The 19,145-nt window shown below is 38.5% G+C and overlaps 1 pseudogene; it reads left to right on the plus strand.

Moving 5' to 3' along the window:
* The first annotated feature begins 9,816 nt into the window (after positions 1 to 9,816).
* LOC150058830 (mitochondrial carrier homolog 2 pseudogene) lies at positions 9,817 to 10,526 on the plus strand (annotated as a pseudogene).
* The last annotated feature ends 8,619 nt before the right edge of the window (positions 10,527 to 19,145 follow it).

The raw sequence follows: 19,145 nt of genomic DNA on the forward strand, positions 1-19,145 counted from the left end.
TAGAGCTCTACCACTTGAGCCTCAGCACCACTTCTGGCTTTTTTCTATGTATGTGGAACCAAGGAATCGAACCCAGGTCTTCATGCATGCTAAGCAAGCACTCTACCACTAGGCCAAACTCCTGGCCCCTTCACCACACTTTTTGTTTCTTTCATAGGTACTAGATTTATTCTGAACTGTCTTCCTCCTTTATTATATGTGTGTGTGTGTGTGTGTGTGTGTGTGTGTGTGTGTGTGTGTAACATATATATGTGTTAACTTTTGTGGTTTTGAGGGTCAAACTAAGGACCTTGCACATTCTAGGCAAGTGCTCTACTACTGAGTTACATCCCAGCCTTTTTTGGATCTGTAGTTGCAAAAGGCATACTTTAGTAAGAATAAAACTACAAGCCTTCATACATATTCAATTTGCAGATCATCTTCATAAATCCTTTCGTATTCTAAGATATAAGAGCATGATAGTAATGATGTGTGAGAATTTGAATCCAAGGCAATTACAAATGTTTTTGTGTGTGTGTGGATGTGTGAGGGGTCAGGGGGTTTGAACTCAGCTTGAAGTCAGGCTGGGCGCTGTCCCTGAGCTCTTTTGCTCAAGGCTACTGCCTTATCCTTGAGCCAAGCCCCACTTCTCTTTTTTCTAGAGGTTAATTGGAGATAAGAGTCTCGGGTCCTTTTGTAACAGGGCTGGCTCTAAACCCTGATCCTCAGATCTCAGCCTCCTGAGTAGCTAGGATTAGGGGTGTGAGCCACTGCACCCAGCTTTGGTTTTTATTTTGATGGGCAGCTGTTTATTGGGGGAAGCTGTGTGTGTACTAAATGACAGTATCAGAACTAGGTGTCAGTAGATCACATCAGAAAATGCCTCAGAAGTTAAGCAGGAATAAATAGATGGTATATCCTTCACAGAGACACCTCTCACACAGCATTTTTTGATTTATAATTAACCTCCACAAAGTCTGGCATTTGGATTTGGCAGTGTGTGCAACATGAATTCTATGGGTATTAATAAGCATCAGATTGAAGGAAAGGGTCTTTCTTCCCTTCCTTCCTTCCTTCCTTCCATCCTTCCCTTCTTTCTTCCTTCCTTCCTTCCTTCCTTCCTTCCTTCCATCCTTCCCTTCTTCCTTCCTTCCTTCCTTCTTTCTTTCTTTCTTTCTTTCTTTCTTTCTTTCTTTCTTTCTTTCTTTTGGTCATGGGGCTTGAACTCATGGCCTTGATACTGTCCCTGAGCTTTTATGCTCAGGGTTGACACTCTAACACTTTGAGCCACAACACCATCTCTGGTTTTCTGGTGGTTAATTGGAGATAATAGTCTCATGGACTTTCCTGCCTGGGCTGGCTTCTAACCATGATCTTTGGTAGTTTCAGCCAGTAGTGCCCAGTGAAGGAAATATTTTCCATTCAAATGTAAACTAGTTCCTCTCCTCCACAGCCCCACTGGAGTTCTGACCTTTTTTAGTGCTTGATGACATTTTGACTTTACAGAGTGTGTAACAACAAGAATATGTCAAGAGTCTTCTTTGAGCATAAGATATTTTAGAAGTTATATTACCTCGGTGTTTTATTTAGACAGTGTATTGTATTGAGAGATAAGGATAACAGAGGTTATTAATGCCCTCAGCCATTTCATGTCACTAGGGCTGATAAGGAACATTTCCATATTTCTCTGAACAATTTTGAGTTTGTTTCAGAGGCATACTTACTGGAAAATCAATATAAGTAGTGTCGTCTTGATTTCTGCTTTCTTCAGTATGTTTTAAAAGGTTCTTTTTAGGGATTGGTGGCTTGGCTAAGTTGGTAGAGAACCAGCCAATGAGCAAAATGTCAGGTACAATGTTTGAGTCAGTCTTAAAAGAAACAAGAGAAAGAATCCCTTCAGTCGGGCACTGGTGGCTCACACTTTTAATCCTAGCTACTCAGAAGGCTGAGGTCTGAAGATTACAATCAAAGCTAGCTCAAGCAAGTCTATGAGACTTACCTCCAGCGAACAAATGGGTCAAGTGGTATGAAAAAGCTAAGGGACACACCCAGGCCCAGAGTTCAAGCTCCATTATTAGCAAAAAAAAAAAGTGCTCTATAATTGCCCATATTTTCTTTTAATTTACACAGAACTTTTTCCAGTGCTTTAATCTATTTGATTCTTAAAAATATAAGGGAGAAAGGTGAGGGGCGGGAGTGGGGGGAGGGAAATTGGGACCAAGACATGAGAAAGGTATCAATGTTTGTGAAGTAATGCACCTTTAATCTGGTGAATATAATATAATCCTTCTATTAATTACAATAAAAATATATGAAAAAATATAAGGGAGAGGGCCGGGAATTTGGCCTAGTGGTAAGAGTGCTTGCCTAGCATGCAAGATTCCTTGGTACCATATACATAGAAAAAAGCTGGAAGTGGTGCTGTGGCTCAAGTGGTAGGGCTCTAGCCTTGAGAAAGCCCAAGGACAGTGCTCAGACCCTGAGTTCAGTCCCAATGACTGGCAAAAAAAGAAATATTATATATATATATATATATATATTAGGGAGAGATTCAACTTACTTTACATACTTATTTACTGCAAAATATCAATTTACAAAACTATATTAAGAATATTTTTAATCTTTGTTTTCAGATGCAGAACTCTTCAGATTAAAGCTTACCAATAAAGTCAGTATGTAAAACATCATTATAAAATGAGGAAGAATGAATGATCTCAATCAGCTGCATCTCCTAACTCCATTCCTCTTGTTCAGAGAGAGCTCTAGCTCTAGCATGTTCTTTGGAAATCACTGGAGAAGTTCATCCTTTCTAAATTACTTTAAATGTCACCTCTGTACTACATTTGAGTTTTTACCTATTCCACTTACTTTTCTTTTTATGCTCCTTCATACTTTAATTAAGGAGCTTCAGAGCTTTATAATATAACAAAAGAAGAAATGGAAATTTCTAAATGAAATTCTCAAAAATTTGAATTGTTGGCAGGTTTCTTTCTTGTTTTATTTTGGAGGGCCTTTTATTGGGAAGAAGGTTGAGTTTTCTCCCTTCTTTTAATATTAGAAGCCTTTAAAACTGCATCTATCCAGTATTGGGAAGAGTTGAATATGCATATATAAATTTTTATTCACCAGTACTGGGTTTGAACTTAAGACCTTGAGCTCAGTTGGCTTGCTTGCCTAGCTGGCACTTTACCACATGAACCACACCACCAGCCCATCTTTACTTGCTGGTTATTTTGGAGTTGGAATCTTAAGGACTTTCATGAGAGGGCTTGCCTCAAATGTCAATCTAGATCTTGGCCTCTTTGGTAGCTTGTATTATGGCATGAGCCACCAGCACTCAGCTGAATACGTATCTTTAATAAAATATAGAGAAATGCCAAGCACCAGTGGCAGTATATGAATAGAAATGTGTGTATAAATATATATATATATGAAGGAGAGAGAATATTTAATGTGGTATACTATGTTAATAAATATTGTTAAAGTATAATTTAATTAAAAATGTACAGTCCTTTTTATTACAGGATTCACTCCTAAAGAATCAAGAAATATGTGGAAAGATTTTTCTGTTGTTTATACTGATAATATTGAAAATGATGAGGATCTGCTTAAATGAATCATGTCCATGAGATAACTTTCAGTCATTAAAATGATGTTGCAGAGAGAAAAGTGTTGAGAGCTTTTGATGACTCTCACTATACTAAGTATCTTAATTGTACTGAGGCTAATAATATTTTAATGTGATAAATATCATTATTCCTGTTTATAGTCAAGAAAACACCCAAGTTAAATAAAATTCTGATAACTACTAAAGTAGGGTTGTCAGAATTCAATCTCTGTTTTAATCCTTCATTTACAACCATTGATATGAAAAATACCACTTACTGATAATGAATTGTTTATAAACATTCTGACATCAAAATAAAACCATGTAGTCTTTTTTTCCTCCCCTAAATGACACTGTTTGATAATTTTTTTTCTAAAATAAATTTACATTTAGAGTGCTTGACTAGCCTGCACAAAGCCCTGGGTTCAATTCCTCGGCACCACATATACAGCAAAAGCTAGAAGTGGTGCTGTGACTCAAGTGGTAGAGCACTAGCTCAAAGACAGTGCCCAGGTCCTGAGTTCAAGCCCCAGGACTGGTGGAAAGAAAATAAACATACATTTATAAATTTTTTTAATCAAGTTTTGAGTTTAACTGGACAAACAGTAGAGCACAGATATATGCGTAGCTCACCTTCAATGCCAGATGATAAGTTCTGTATGTGATGATTGAAGCACTAGTCAGAGAGACCAACTGTCTTATTTTGAGTTCCAGCTGTGTTATTTACCAGCTGTTTGAACTTGCAAAACTTGTCCCTTCTCTGTCTCAATGTTTTCATCTATAAAATGAAGGTTTTCGGGCATGGTGGCTCACACTTATAATCCTAGCTACTCAGGAGGCTGAGATGTGAGGATCGTGGTTCAAAGCCAGCCCAGGTACTAAAGACCATGAAACTTATCTCCAGTTAATCTCTTGAAAATGGGAACTGGGGCTGTGGCTCCAGGGTAGGGTGCCTTGAGCTCAAGAGCTCAGGGACAGCACCCAGACCCAGAGTTCAAGCCCCATGACCTCCCCTACCCCCAAAATGAAGGTAATCATTGTATCTGTCTAAGGTTGTGGTGAGGATTAAAACAGTTAAAACACTTAGGACAGTACCCGAAGCAGTACAGGCTCAACTGTGAGCTCTACCTATTAGTATTATTAGATATGTGTGCAGAGTTGAGAAAGAAAAGAGAAATGAGTACTCACTGTATATCCCAGTTTCTCCAGTTGATCGCTATGAATTAGGTTGGATTTGGGGGGGGAGGTTATTGGGGAGCATATTCTTTTGTTTCATAGTACAGAGTTGTAATTTAGGGCTTCCCAAACTTGCTAGACAAATACTCTACCATGGAGCTACTTATCCCTTTTTAGCACTGGTTATCTTTGAGAGAGGGTCGTGTTTCCTGCCTAGGTGTAAGCCTAGACTGTGATCTGCCTATTTGAGGCTTTACATCTTAACTTGAAAGACAGGTGCACACCTTTACACCCAGCTTTTTTTTTCTGCTGAGATGGAGTTCCTATTCAGGATGACTTAGAATTGTGATTTTTCTCAGTATTAGCCTCACAAGTAGTTAAGATGACACTGGATTCAGCTATTAGTTGAGAAAGGGTTTCTCGTGTATGCCTGGGCTAGCCTTGAATGGGGATCCTCCAAACCTCAGCCTCTACATAGGATGGCAGTCCTGATCCACTGAAACCCAGACAATTGAGTATTTGTAGTCTACTTTTCTATAAATGAGACCAAAAATAGGGTGGTTATATATAGAGATAGCAAAGTGCTTAAGGGGAAGGAAAGAGAAGATGAAAAAAGAGAAGGGTACTGGAGGCTCACACCTGTAATCCTAGCTACTAGGAAGATGAGATCCAGAGAATTACCATTTGAAGCTAGCCGAAGCAGAAAAGTCTTTGAGACTCCTATCCTAAATAACCAGGAAAAAGCAGGAGAGCTGAGTGGTTCAAGTAGTAGAGTGCAAGCTGAACAAACCACATAACCAGCAAAAATTCAGTAACATGAAGGAACAATGTTTTAAGATACAGGACTGAATGGGTGTTCTGTATGGCAATCAAAATGCTGTTTTGGGAAAATAACTTTTGAATGCTATTGTCTTAATATTTTCCTGCTAGAACTTTCAGAGAGCACATGTCCATTAGAGACTAGATGTGCTGTGCTCCAAATCTCAGAAACCCAAGAGGGAAAGTAACTCCCCAGAGGATTCTGGAGTCTGCTCTGTTCTGCCCCTGGAAGCTTGTGAATAGTACTTCCTTGAGGATGGCCTTTCACTTACTTACTCATCTGAGAAGCATGACTCATTTCCAAGGACCTTGAGTAATGTGGAAAGAGCCTGGACTTTGGAGCCAGGCAAATCTGAAGTAAACCCTGGCTTTGTCACTTACTTAGCAGCTATATACTTTAGGGCAAGTTAAACTTCTCTGGGCTTCCTCATCTGCAGAATGAAAATAAATGAAATCTCTCTGGGTTGAGTAGGAAAGCACACACAGGCACCCTTCTTTCCCTGTCAGATTGTGGTTGAGGGTGAGAATTTGGCCCTATTTTTTTTAACTATAGCTAAAGGCTACATTGCTATATTGCCTAAGATAGCTGCAAACTTAAAATAGTTCTCCTGTTTCACCTTCCCAAGTACCAGAATTATAAGCCTGTGCTACTGTATCAAGATATTTTATATTTTTCAACATCTAGTGCTATGATCATTTATGCTGAGCATATGTAGATATGCAATCTAACATAAATGCATGCAGAAACTGAACAATGAGTAAACAAGATGTGGATTTAGAGTTGAAGAGTTGGGTAGGTTGTTGTCAATAAGGGACCACTGGGGAGAACAAGGCTTTAGTCCCTCTGCTATGAAGTGTTGTGAAAAAGTGCAGCTACCTGTGGACCCCTTGTTTCAGTTTATCATAGGATGCCTTCTGAGAAGAGAATGGCCACCTCATCTCTTCTGACAATGGTATGCTATTAGAGACAATTTACTATCCTTGCTTTACTTTTTAAAGTTATGAAATACTTAAAATATAAAGAGGATGGACACTGGTGGCTCCTAGCTACTCAAGAAGCTGAAATCTGAGGATCGTGGTTGGAAGCCTGCCCACACAGGAAAATCCTTTTGAGACTTTTAATCTCCAATTATTACATGAGTATTCATGTATGCTGAGCCATTATAGATGTTTCTTCCTCCTCCTCCTCCTCCTCCTTTCTTTTTCTCTCCCTTTCTTCCTTCCTTTCTTTTCCTTTCTCCTTTCTTCTTCTTCCTTTTTGGTTCAATACTGGGGATTGAAATCAGATCTCTTGTTCTCACTCAGGTTTTTACTCACAGTTGGTGCTCTACTGCTTATGATATATGTATATATATGCATATATATCCATGATACTGAGGGATTGGAAGCTTACAGAAATCTTTATGATTCACTCTTGAATATTATTGTCTATATTTGGGGGAACAAAATACATTGGAGATTTCAGAAGAGGGAAAAATAAACATGAGACAACAAATAATATATATAAAGTATACGTATATGTATGTGTATATGTGTGTATGTGTGTGTTTTTGTGCTTTTTTTATGGTGCCAAGGATTGAACCAAGACTTTGTGCTGACTAGTTAAGCACATTATCACTTGAGCTAATTGAAAAATAAAGATAATTAAGCAAGTAAATAAGTGAATATCTTGAGCTATTTTTTCTTTTTTGTTTGTTTTTATTATTATTATAAAGGTGAAGTATAGAGGAGTTACAGTTACATAAGTTAGGTAATGGGTACATTTCTGTTTGGACAATGTCACCTCTTTCCTCACTCTTTCCCAGTTTTTCCCTTCAGTCCCTACCCAAAAGTTGTATAGTTCATTTTCAACACATAAAGTCTTATTATCTTGCATGGGTTGGCCTAAGAGTGTGGCCTCCCCACCTTTACCTCCTGCATTTTAATCATTATTAATTTAAACAAACATTTCTGCTGTTTCATTACATTCTTCCTACATTAAAAAAGATCTTTGTTTGTGAAGTAATGCACTTTCTATCTGGTGAATATAATGTAACCCTTCTATTAATTACAATAAAAATATATATAAAAAAATTAAAAATTAAAAAAATAAAAAAAGATCTTTCCCATGTTTTTACATCCATAAAATTATCAATGTTTGCTCCTTTCAGGCATTTTTTAATTAAATAATTTATTAACATTGATTTTACATCATATTTAAAATATCATGTTCAACATACAAGTATTCAAGAAAGGAATCCCTTTATACAATCACTGGCACTTAGATTTTAGAACATAATTAAAATTAAGCTGAGTGTTTGTATATCATAGGTACATATTGATATATGTAATAAAATATTATGTTTATAGAGTATATAGTCCATCATAGATTTTTATGTCTATGTAATTATGTTTATATCTCCAAGACCATGTCTATAACATTGGGTACCCAAATATTGAGTCAACGCTCTTGTACTGTTTGGATCTAATATCCACAAATGAAGGATACCATGCTTATTTTGTTTTTGGAGATAAGGTTTTGCTAACTTTGCCCAGGCTGTCCTCAAACTCATGATCCAATTATCTCTGCCTCCCAAGTAGCTGAAATTATAAGCATGTATCACTTCACTCAGCTACTAGAGATGGAGTCTTTGATTTTTTTTGGCGGGGGGAAGTCCATCATGGGGCTTGAACTCTTGTCCTGGGCTCTATCCCTGAGCTCCTCAGCTCAAGGTTAGTGATCTACCACTTGAGTCACAGTGCCACTTCCCATTTTCTGGTGGTTAATTGAAAATAAGAGTCTCACAGACTTTCATGCCCAGGAAGTAGCTAGGGTTACAGGTGTGAGTCACCACCGCCCAGCAAAGAGATGAATTCTTAAGGAGAAAACTGGGTTAATGAGTGTTCCAAGAACATACCAACCAGCTCCAGGAAGATCCTGAGCCGGGACAAACCTTGGCCACGGAAGATCTAAAAGAAACTAGGAAGGCTGGAAGAGAGTACAGGAGGTGGCCAAGAGACTGGCTCACATATGAGGGCTTTGGGTTGTATTCCAGGAATTAGGATCCATTGGAGGTTTTTAAGCAGAAAATGAGATGACTAGATTTGTGTTTTTACTGTAGCTAGGTGAAGAATGACTAGAGATCAGCGGAGAAAGCAAAAATTCAACTCAGGGCAAGTAGGAAATAGAGGATTTTGGTGCTCTTACAGTAGGTTTTCCCCCTTGTCAGGAAATTTAAATTCACATCAGGTGTCGAGGTGCATGTATGTGACCATAACATTCCAGAGGCCAAGGATTGCAAGTTTGAGGCCAGCCTGGGCTACACAGTGAAACTCTTGTCTTAATAAAACAAACAAAAACAACCATGACACAAAGACTTAACTTTGTAAAGAATTGTTTTAATAATTCTTGAAAGCCATAAATTCCTCATAGGTCTAGAAGATCTACTGTTAAAACCATAACACCGGCCAGGCACTGGTGGCTCACGCCTGTATTCCTAGCTATTCAGGAAGCTGAGATCTGAACATTATAGTTCAAAGCCAGCCTGGGCACGAAAGTCGGTGAGACTCTTATCTCCAATTAATCACTGGAAAACTGGCTCTGTGGCTCAAGTGGTAGAGTGGTAGCCTTAAACTGAAGAGCTGACAGAGCCCAGGCCCAGAGTTCAAGCTTCATGACTGATCAAAAAACAAAGCAAAACAAAATACCCAAACCATAATACCTCTCCACATTATTTAAATTTCATGGACATTTTTTTTTTGCCAGTCCTGGGCCTTAAACTCAAGGCCTGACCACTGTCCTTGGACTTTCTCAGGGCTAGCGCTCTATCACTGGAGCCACGGCACCACTTCTGGCTTTTTCCTATGTATATGGTACTGAGGAATTGAACCCCAGTATTTGTCCATGCTAGGCAAGCACTCTACCACTAGGCCAAACTCCCGGCCCAGCTTAACCAAATTTTAGTATAGAGTTTAGCAGTAAGTGCATGCCCAATCTCCAGAACTCTCTTCATCTTGCAGAGCTGAAACTCCATAGTCATTGGACAATAACTCATTCCCTATTCTTTCTCGGTCCTTGGTAACTATTCTTCTACTTTTGGTGCCCATGAATTTAACCATTCTAGGACCTTACATAAACGGGAGCACACAGTATTTGTCCTTTTGTGACTGCTTATTCCACTTCACCCAGCACTCTGCTACTAGGCCAAACTCCCAGCCCCTTCATGGACACTTTGTTAAAACTTTTTACTTTGAAAGTTTCCATAGAGAAGCCTCATATTCCTTTGACCCAGTTATCAAAGAGACAACTCGAGAGATGATCGCTCGTTCTGCTGCTACCCTCATTACACATCCCTTCCACGTGATCACTCTGAGATCTATGATACAATTCATTGGCAGAGAATCCAAGCACTGTGGACTTTGTGACTCCATAGTAACTATCTATCGGGAAGAGGGCTTGCTGGGATTTTTTTCGGGTCTCATTCCTTGCCTCCTAGGTGACATCATTTCTCTGTGGCTCTGTAACTCCCTGGCCTACCTCGTGAACACCTATGCACTGGACAGTGGGGTTTCTACCATGAATGAAATGAAAAGTTATTCCCAAGCTGTCACAGGATTCTTTGCCAGTATGTTGACCTATCCCTTTGTGCTTGTATCTAATCTTATGGCTGTCAACAATGCGGGCTTGCTGGTGGATCCCCTCCTTACTCCCCACTGTGTACTTCCTGGATAGATTGCTGGTACATGCTGCAAAAAGAGGGAAATAGCAGAGGAAATAGCTTGTTTTTCCCGGAAGGTCCCCTGTGGGAAGTCTTATTGTTATGACCTGAGAATGTTAATTTGAAGATGTGGGGCAGGGACAGTGACATTTCTATAGTCCCAGATGCACAGAATTATGGGAGAGAATGTTGATTTCTATACAGTGTGGCGCACTTTTTTAATAATCATTTAAGCTTGGGAAAATGGAGATGATTGGTGTCTGCCTTTTTTGTTCTTTTTCCCAGCACAACATCCTTTACCACTGATACTCCCACTGTAGTTATTCTGGATAGGGACTTTTTGCTCCAGATTTTTGTTTTACTTAAACAGAAAAAAAATAGTGTTTTCATTTAGGTACAAGCAGGTTGTCATGTGATTCGAGCCCTAATTTAAGGCTTCATGAAATGAAGAGCAATACCAGTAAGAAAAAGTAATTCTGTAAAACGTAAGAGAATTAAACGGACATGACATGCTGTGTGGGAGGTTAAAAAATAAAAAAATATATACTTTTGCATAATGAAATTACTCTTCTTAGTAGTTATTTTAGTAATAATGTAAATCATTTTTCCATTCATGTGATCATTGTTTAAATTATTTTTGAAGCACCTCCCTTGGAATTATCATCAAATACCTAAAAATGTATGCTTGTAAAATTAAAAGACTCAGAAAAAAAATCTAAGAAGTTACCTACTCTACTCTTTTAACAATTCCAGGAAATTCTCTGATGTACCATAACTTAGTTTTCTCACTTTTCAAATGATTAACATTTGAATTGTGCTCCAAGATGTCTCCTTTGTAAAGTTCATATGAATTATTTTTGGTACATATATCTTTGGGTTTACTTGGAGATATTTTGATACTTTTATTGGTCAAAGGGAAGAAACACCATTAAAACGCTGAATTAGTCCTTCCAATCTGCCATCCACCAAAGCCTTGTGTTTCCACTATGATGGATACTAACAACCTTTTGCATTTTTGCCATTCTGTTAGATGGGGTATACTATAATGACATAAATGGGAGCAGACTGGTCCAGTAAGAAAAGATTTTCAGCATTAGCATAGTTTAGTGTTGCTAAAGCTTAGTGTTAACCTTATTTAATCCACAGGTGATGCATTCTTTAATTGTTCTCCCCCTCACATGACTCATTTTGTCCCTCCACCTCTGGGTATGTTGCACTCAGTTTTCAAAAGGTTGTCCTAGGTTGAACATATGCTTATTTGTATTTCTTTTTTCTTTTTTTCCAGTCCTGGAGCTTGTATTCAGACACTGCCCTTGGGCTTTCTCAAGGTTAGACATCTACCATTTGAGCCACTGCACCACTTCCTGCTTTTTCTGTGTATGTGGTACCAAGGAATTGAACCTGGGTCTTCATGCATGCTAGGTGAGCACTCTACCAGTAGGCCAAACTCCCCGTCCCACTTATTTGTATTTGTTTCTTGGTATTTGACCTGTTTTTGTTTGGGGTGAGATTTTTGATCCTTTTATTTTATTTTATTTTATCATTTTAGACATTTTTTTGGTAGTACTAAGTTTTGAATTCAGGACCTTAAGATTGCATGGCAAATGCTCTGTCACTTGAGAGCCAGGACCCCAGAACTCCTCTTATCGTTTTAAAGGAACTCTATATAAGTTATAATCCTTGCTCCACATATTGCAGATATTAGCATAACTTAAAGCTTCCTGGAGTCCCCTGCAGGATTCTCTTTGATTGCCTTCCTATATTTCCTGCTAACCACTATACACTCTTAACCTCCAGGATAATGCAAAGCATAACAGGGTTCTGTATTAATCTATATAATCTAACCAACTGTCACTTTCATCATGGTGTTCTATGTTATATGTCAAGTCAAAAAAGTTTGTTCCTACCCAAAGTTTATCTTTCTTGTTTCGGCCTTGAACTCAGGGACTGAGCACTGTCCTTGGGCCTTCTCAAGGCTAGGGCTCTATCAATTGAGCCACAGCACCATTTCTATGTATGTGATACTGAGGAATCTAATCCAGGTCTTCGTGCATGCTAGGCAAGCACTCTACAACTAGGCCAAACTCGCTGCCCCATGTTTACCTTTTTTTTTTTTTTTTAAATAAGTGGCCCGGAGCATAGCCTATTGGTAGAGCATTTGCCTAGCATGCATAAAGCCCTGGGTTCGATTCCTTGGTACCACATACACAGAAAAAGCTAGGAGTTGTGCCGTAACTCAGGTGGCAACTAGCTAGCCTTGAGCAAAAAAGCATCCAAGGACAGTGCCCAGGCCCTGAGTTCAAGCCCTAGGATTGGCAAAAAACAGACAAACCAAAAAAAAAAGTAGTTATATGGTCAGGGTTTCTTTTTTGTTGTTGTTTTAGTTGTTATCTCTTAAAACCCTAAAAAAGGAAATTAAAGCAGAACTGAGGAAATGGAAAAACCTCCCATGCTCCTGGATTGGAAGAATCAACATCATGAAAATGGCAATCTTGCCAAGGGCTAGCTACAAATTCAGCGCAATACCCATCAATATCCAAATGTCATTCTTTAAAGAAATAGAAGGGGCAATCCAAAATTTCATATGGAATGATAAAAGACCCCGTATAGCAAAAACACTTGTTAGCAGAAAGAGTAGCGCAGGAGGAATTTCAATACCGAACTTTAGACTCTATTATAGAGCTATAATCATCAAAACAGCTTGGTACTGGCACAAGAACAGGCCTGAAGACCAATGGAATACAACTGAGGACCCAGATATTAAACCACAGACCTGTGGCCACCTAATCTTTGACAAGGGAGCCAAAAAAAATAGAATGGAAGAAAGATAGCCTCTTCAACAAGTGGTGCTGGCAGAACTGGATAAGTACCTGCAGAAAACTAAAGTTGGATCCTTCTTTGTCACCCTGCACTAGAATTAACTCCAAATGGATCAAAGACCTGGAGGTAAAAGCCGACACTCTGAAAACTTTACAAGAAGGAATAGGAGATACACTAGGCCTCCTTGGCACAGGTTGAAACTTTCTTAATAAGGACCAAGAATCACAACAAATCAGAGAAAGGCTGGATAAGTGGGACTGCATTAAACTGCAGAGCTTTTGTATGGCAAAGGACATAGCTAGTAAATTAATTAGTAAGTGGGACTGCATTAAACTGCAGAGCTTTTGTATGGCAAAGGACATAGCTAGTAAATTAATTAGGAAGCCTACAGAGTGGGAGAAGATCTTCACCAACCATACAACAGACAAAGGCCTCATATCTAAAATATATCAACAACTCAAAAAATTGAATCAATCCAAAACTAATCTCCAAAGTAACAACCATCCCATTAAAACATGGGCCAAAGACTTAAAGAGAGTCTTCTCTGAAGAAGAAACAAAAATGGCCTATAGACACATGAAGAAATGCTCAACATCTCTGGTCATAAAAGAAATGCAAATCAAAACAACTCTAAGATTCCAGCTCACTCCAGTTAGAATGGCCAGGATCTAGGAAACTAATAACAACAGATGCTGGAGGGGATGTGGCCAGGAGGGATCACTACTACACTGTTGGTGGGAGTGCAAACTTGTTCAACTACTATGGAAAGCAGTATGGCAGTTCCTCAAAAGACTAAACATAGAGCTCCCCTATGACCTAGCAATTCCACTACTAGGCATTTACCCAATGGTCCAGAAACAAGGACATACTAAATCCACTATCACAATGATGTTCACTGCAGCACTGTTTACCATAGCAAAGATATGGAAACAACCCAGATGCCCTTCAGTTGATGAGTGGATCAACAAGATATGGTATTTGTACACAATGGAATTCTTTTTTTTTGTGAATATCTTTTTTTATTGTAATTAGTAAAAGGGTTACATGATATTTGCCAGAAAGAAGGTGCATTAATTCACATACATTGATACCCTTTCACATGTCTTGGTACCCGTTTCCCTCCCCCCCCACACCCCCCACCCGTCTTGGTTTTCCCCCCTTCCCTATCAAATTTCAAATATCCAAATACAAATAAATTCAATATATCAGATAACAAAGTGAGATACTATACCAATATGAGATAACCAAGGGATAGCAAAGGAGATGAGAGACAACATAGTACATTAAGGACAACAATCATTCATTATATGGCTTTTGTTTCACTATCCTGGAGGTCCTTTCAATTAGCTTCACATTATATGTCCTTATGTATCAAGATTTTGCTCTATTGCAAATCTCTGCTAGTAGAGCCCAAGGTTTCTACTGATTATGACAAATGAGGGAAACCATTGAGCCTAAGTTCCTTTGAGTCTGGCTTAGTTCACTTAATATGATTTTTTCTAAGTCTTTCCATTTCCTAACAAATGGGGTGATGTCATTCTTTCTGACAGCAGCATAGAATTCCATTGTGCACAAATACCACAACTTGTTGATCCACTCATCAACTGAGGGACATCTAGGTTGGTTCCATATCTTTGCTATGGTGAATAGTGCTGCAATGAACATTGTTGTGCTAGTGGGTTTAGTATGTCCTTGTTTCTGGGTGGTTGGGTAAATGCCAAGTAGTGGAATTGCTGGGTCATAGGGGAGTTCTATGTTTAGTCTTTTGAGGCACTGCCACACTGCTTTCCATAGTGGTTGAACGAGTTTGCACTCCCACCAACAGTGTAGTAGTGATCCCTCCTGGCCACATCCCCTCCAGCATCTGTTGTCATTCGTTTTCCTGATCCTGGCCATTCTAGCTGGAGTGAGGTGGAATCTTAGAGTTGTTTTGATTTGCATTTCTTTTATGACCAGAGATGTTGAGCATTTCTTCATGTGTCTATAGGCCATTTTTGTTTCTTCTTCAGAGAAGACTCTCTTTAAGTCTTTGGCCCATGTTTTAATGGGATGGTTGTCACTTTGGAGGTTAGTTTTGGAGTGATTCAATTTTTTGAGTTGTTGATATATTTTAGATATGAGGCCTTTGTCTGTTGTTTGGTTGGTGAAGATCTTCTCCCACTCTGTAGGCTTCCTGATTAGTTTACTAGCTATGTCCTTTGCCATACTAAATCTCTGCAGTTTAATGCAGTCCCACTTATCCAGCCTTTCTCTGATTTGTTGTGATTCTTGGTCCTTATTAAGAAAGTTTCGACCTGTGCCAAGGAGGCCTAGTGTATCTCCTATTCCTTCCTGTAGAGTTTTCAGTGTGTCAGCTTTTACCTCCAGGTCTTTGATCCATTTGGAGTTAATTCTAGTGCAAGGTGACAAAGAAGGATCCAGCTTTAGTTTTCTGCAGGTACTTAACCAGTTCTGCCAGCACAACTTGTTGAAGAGGCTGTCTTTCTTCCATTCTATTTTTTTGGCTCCCTTGTCAAAGATTAGGTGGCCATAGGTCTGTGGTTTAATATCTGGGTCCTCAGTTCTATTCCAACACAATGGAATTCTATGCTGCTGTCAGAAAGAATGACATCGCCCCATTTGTTAGGAAATGGAAAGACTTAGAAAAAATCATATTAAGTGAAGTAAGCCAGACCCAAAGGAACTTAGGCTCAATGGTTTCCCTCATTTGTCATAATCAGTAGAAACCTTGGTCTCTCCTAGCAGAGATTTGCAATAAAGCAAAACCTAGATACATAAGGCCATATAGTATGACGCTAAATGAAAGGACCTCTAGGATATAGAAACAAAGGCCATATAATGAGTGATTGTTGTCCTTAACGTACTATGTTATCTCTCATCTCTTTTGCTAGCCCTTGATTATCTCATATGGTTACAGTATCTTACTTTGTTATCTGATATATTAGATATATTTGTATTTGGTTATTTGAAGTTGAATAGGGAAGGGGGGAAAACAAGATGAAGGGTGGGGGAAGAGGGAGGGAAATGGGGACCAAGACATGAGAAAGGGTATCAATGTATGTGAATTTATGTACCTTCTATCTTGCAAATAAAATGTAACCCTTCTATTAATTACAATAAAAAATATATGAAAAAAAACAAAAATAAAAATACCCAAATGAAAAAAAAGAAATTTATGGATAGCTAAATCATCATTGTGCTGGTTATTGAATAATCCTGTCTTCCCCTACTAATTTGAAGTGTCACTTGTATGAAATATTATATGCAAGAATGTTGTTTATAGCTGGGAATTTGGCTTAGTGGCAGAGTGCTTGCCTAAGATGCATGTGACCCTAGGTTCAATTCCTTAGTACCACATAATCAAAAAATAAAGTTAATTAAAAAAAGAATATTGGTTATTTTCTAAGTTCCATTGCACTTCATTGATTAGTATCATTTTGCTCTGTGATGTCATATTTCTTTTTCATATGTCAGTATATCACAGGCCAATTCTTTTGTTGTATTTCAAAACTTTCTAGGCTATTTTCAAACATTTATCTTCCAGGTAAAGTAGAAAATCAACTCTCAACTCACTCTCTCTCTCTCTCTCTCTCTCTCTCTCTCTCTCTCTCTCTCTCTCTCTCTCTCTCTCTCTCTCTTCCCCCCACTATTCTCCCTCTCCCCATCTCTCCCCACTCCTATATTAGGCCTTCAACTCAACTGCTGGACACTTAGCTTTTTAGCTCAAGGCTAGCACTCTACCACTTGAAGCCAAATCTACTTCAGGAAAATTATAATCTGTGTATCTTCCTTTTGTATTTAATGCTTTGTATTATTTAACCTCTCCTTCATTTCTGGACAAAATTGTTCCAAATTTTGATGGTTATAGCTGGTATTGGTTTTTAAAAAATCATTGTTACTTAGATCATTTTTTCCCTTTCAAATTTCTTACCATGACTAGAAAAAGCATTGAATGTAATTTTATAGCTCTTATCACATACTGAATGTCCAGCTTTCCTGAGGGACATACTCCCTTTCCAGTAATACCTAGAATAACCACAGAATATCAGTAACAATAACAAGAATGAAGACAATGACAATATGGATGGTGAAAACCTTTTCTCAGAGCTGAGCATCCCTAAGAATTACATGTCTTTCCCTCACCAGTGTGTGTGTGTGTGTGTGTGTGTGTGTGTGTGTGTGTGTGTGTGTGTGACTGGAGTTTGCTGAGCCACATCTCAAGACCTTATTTACACTCATTATTTTGAGATAGGGTGTCACTGTTTGCTCAGGCCTATGAACTACAGTGTCCTATTTTGTGCTTCCCAACATATCTGGGTAACAGGCATGATACATCCCACCCAGGTTCTACCTGTTGAGATGGAGTCTTCCAAACTTTTTTTTTTAACCTGGGCTGGCCTCAAACTGCAATCCTTCCACTTTCAGTCCCCTGAGATTATATATAGGCAGGATTATAGGCATAATACAATTTCCCTGAACTACAATAGGTTTTTAGTGTATATTAATAGAGGAAAAAACAGTGGATTTTTATTATTTTCTTGTTTATATTTTGGAACATGATCTCAGAGTCTCACTATTGTCTTGCCTCAGCCTCCCAACTAGTAGAACTGCAGGCATATGCCATCACATTCAGCTCATTACTGTTCTTTTCATACATGAAAATAAAGTACTCTCCAATTAGGTACATTTATCCTTCCTCTTTGTATGTTTTTATTTTCCTTTTAAAAATTATCTTTTAAGTATTTGTACAAAGGGTTTGCTATTTAACACAACAGTTTATAAATACATCTCAATGTTACCTTTTCAACATTCTTATCCATCTCTCCCCTGCCCACTCTTTCTGTCACTCTTGTTGATCTTATAGAGTATGCATTGAGTTCTTGACTGTGTTCCCTCCCCCTTAACCCCCCCCCAGTTCTGCTCTTCATCCATCTACCCCTCTTCCTTTACTTAAAGGGTTGTAAACTAATTCTAGCTTCCACATTTGAGGGAAACACACAACACTGTCTCTTTAGACATGATGTTCTTCAGGTGTATCCATTTTTCTACAGAACACATCATTCTTTATGATCAAATAATACTGTTCTTTATATGTGCCATATTTTCTTGACTTATCTATTGATAGTCTACTAGGCTGATTTCATTATTTGGCTATTGTGACCAGTATCATGATAACTTGGATATCCAGGTATATTGCCAAGAGTAGTATAACTGGATCAACTGTCAGTTGAATTTCTAGTTCGGGGTTTGTGTTTGGGGCAGTACTTGGACTTGGACTCAGTGCCTTGCACTTGCTGGACAGTTGCTGTACTACTTGATCATTACTTTATTTCTCCATTTTTTGTTGTCACATTGAGTCTATATGATTCTGTTGCTGTCATTGCATAGAAAAGGAAAATGAGGTACAGCGAGGAGAGAGTACCCACTCCCCTCATAGAGGAAGAGAGTTGGTCAGGTGAGTCATATTCCAACATCAGGGCCTTCACATGTCTTCCCTAATGTCTATTCATTTTTCATTATACCTTGAAACTCCTGAAGGTAGATGAGCCCTGAAACTTGCTTTATTTTTCATTTCTTAACTAAGGAGTAGCCTGCTGCACCTTTTCCTCCCCCCCTTCAGTGTTAGGAACCAAACCCAGAACCCTCAGGCGTGCTAGGCAGGTACACTACCACTCTAGGACTGATTCTTAACAAAAATCTTTGACCACTTATGTGGTAGTCTAGTGAATTTATAAGTATAACAATGATTTCTGAATACTGCAAGAAAATTTTAAGGATTCAGTTTTTTCCCATAAAATCTTCATTAACATTCTTGGGTTTTCATGTCCAGTAATTGCTCCTTTGCTATACTCACTATAATTTTGTAATTTCTTTGAAAATTATATTCCCAGCACGTATAATAGTACATTAAGTATTTGTGCTTACATAGAACATCATTATCTCAATGTTGTAGTTGTGATAATAGAAAATAACCCTCTTGGGCCAGGAATGTGGCCTAGTGGTAGAGTGCTTGCCTAGCATGCATGAAGCCCTGGGTTTGATTCATT

This window comes from Megascapheus bottae, chromosome 9 (genome assembly GCF_031878675.1).
Source record: "Megascapheus bottae isolate mThoBot1 chromosome 9, mThoBot2.hap1, whole genome shotgun sequence".
Classification (NCBI taxonomy): domain Eukaryota; kingdom Metazoa; phylum Chordata; class Mammalia; order Rodentia; family Geomyidae; genus Megascapheus; species Megascapheus bottae.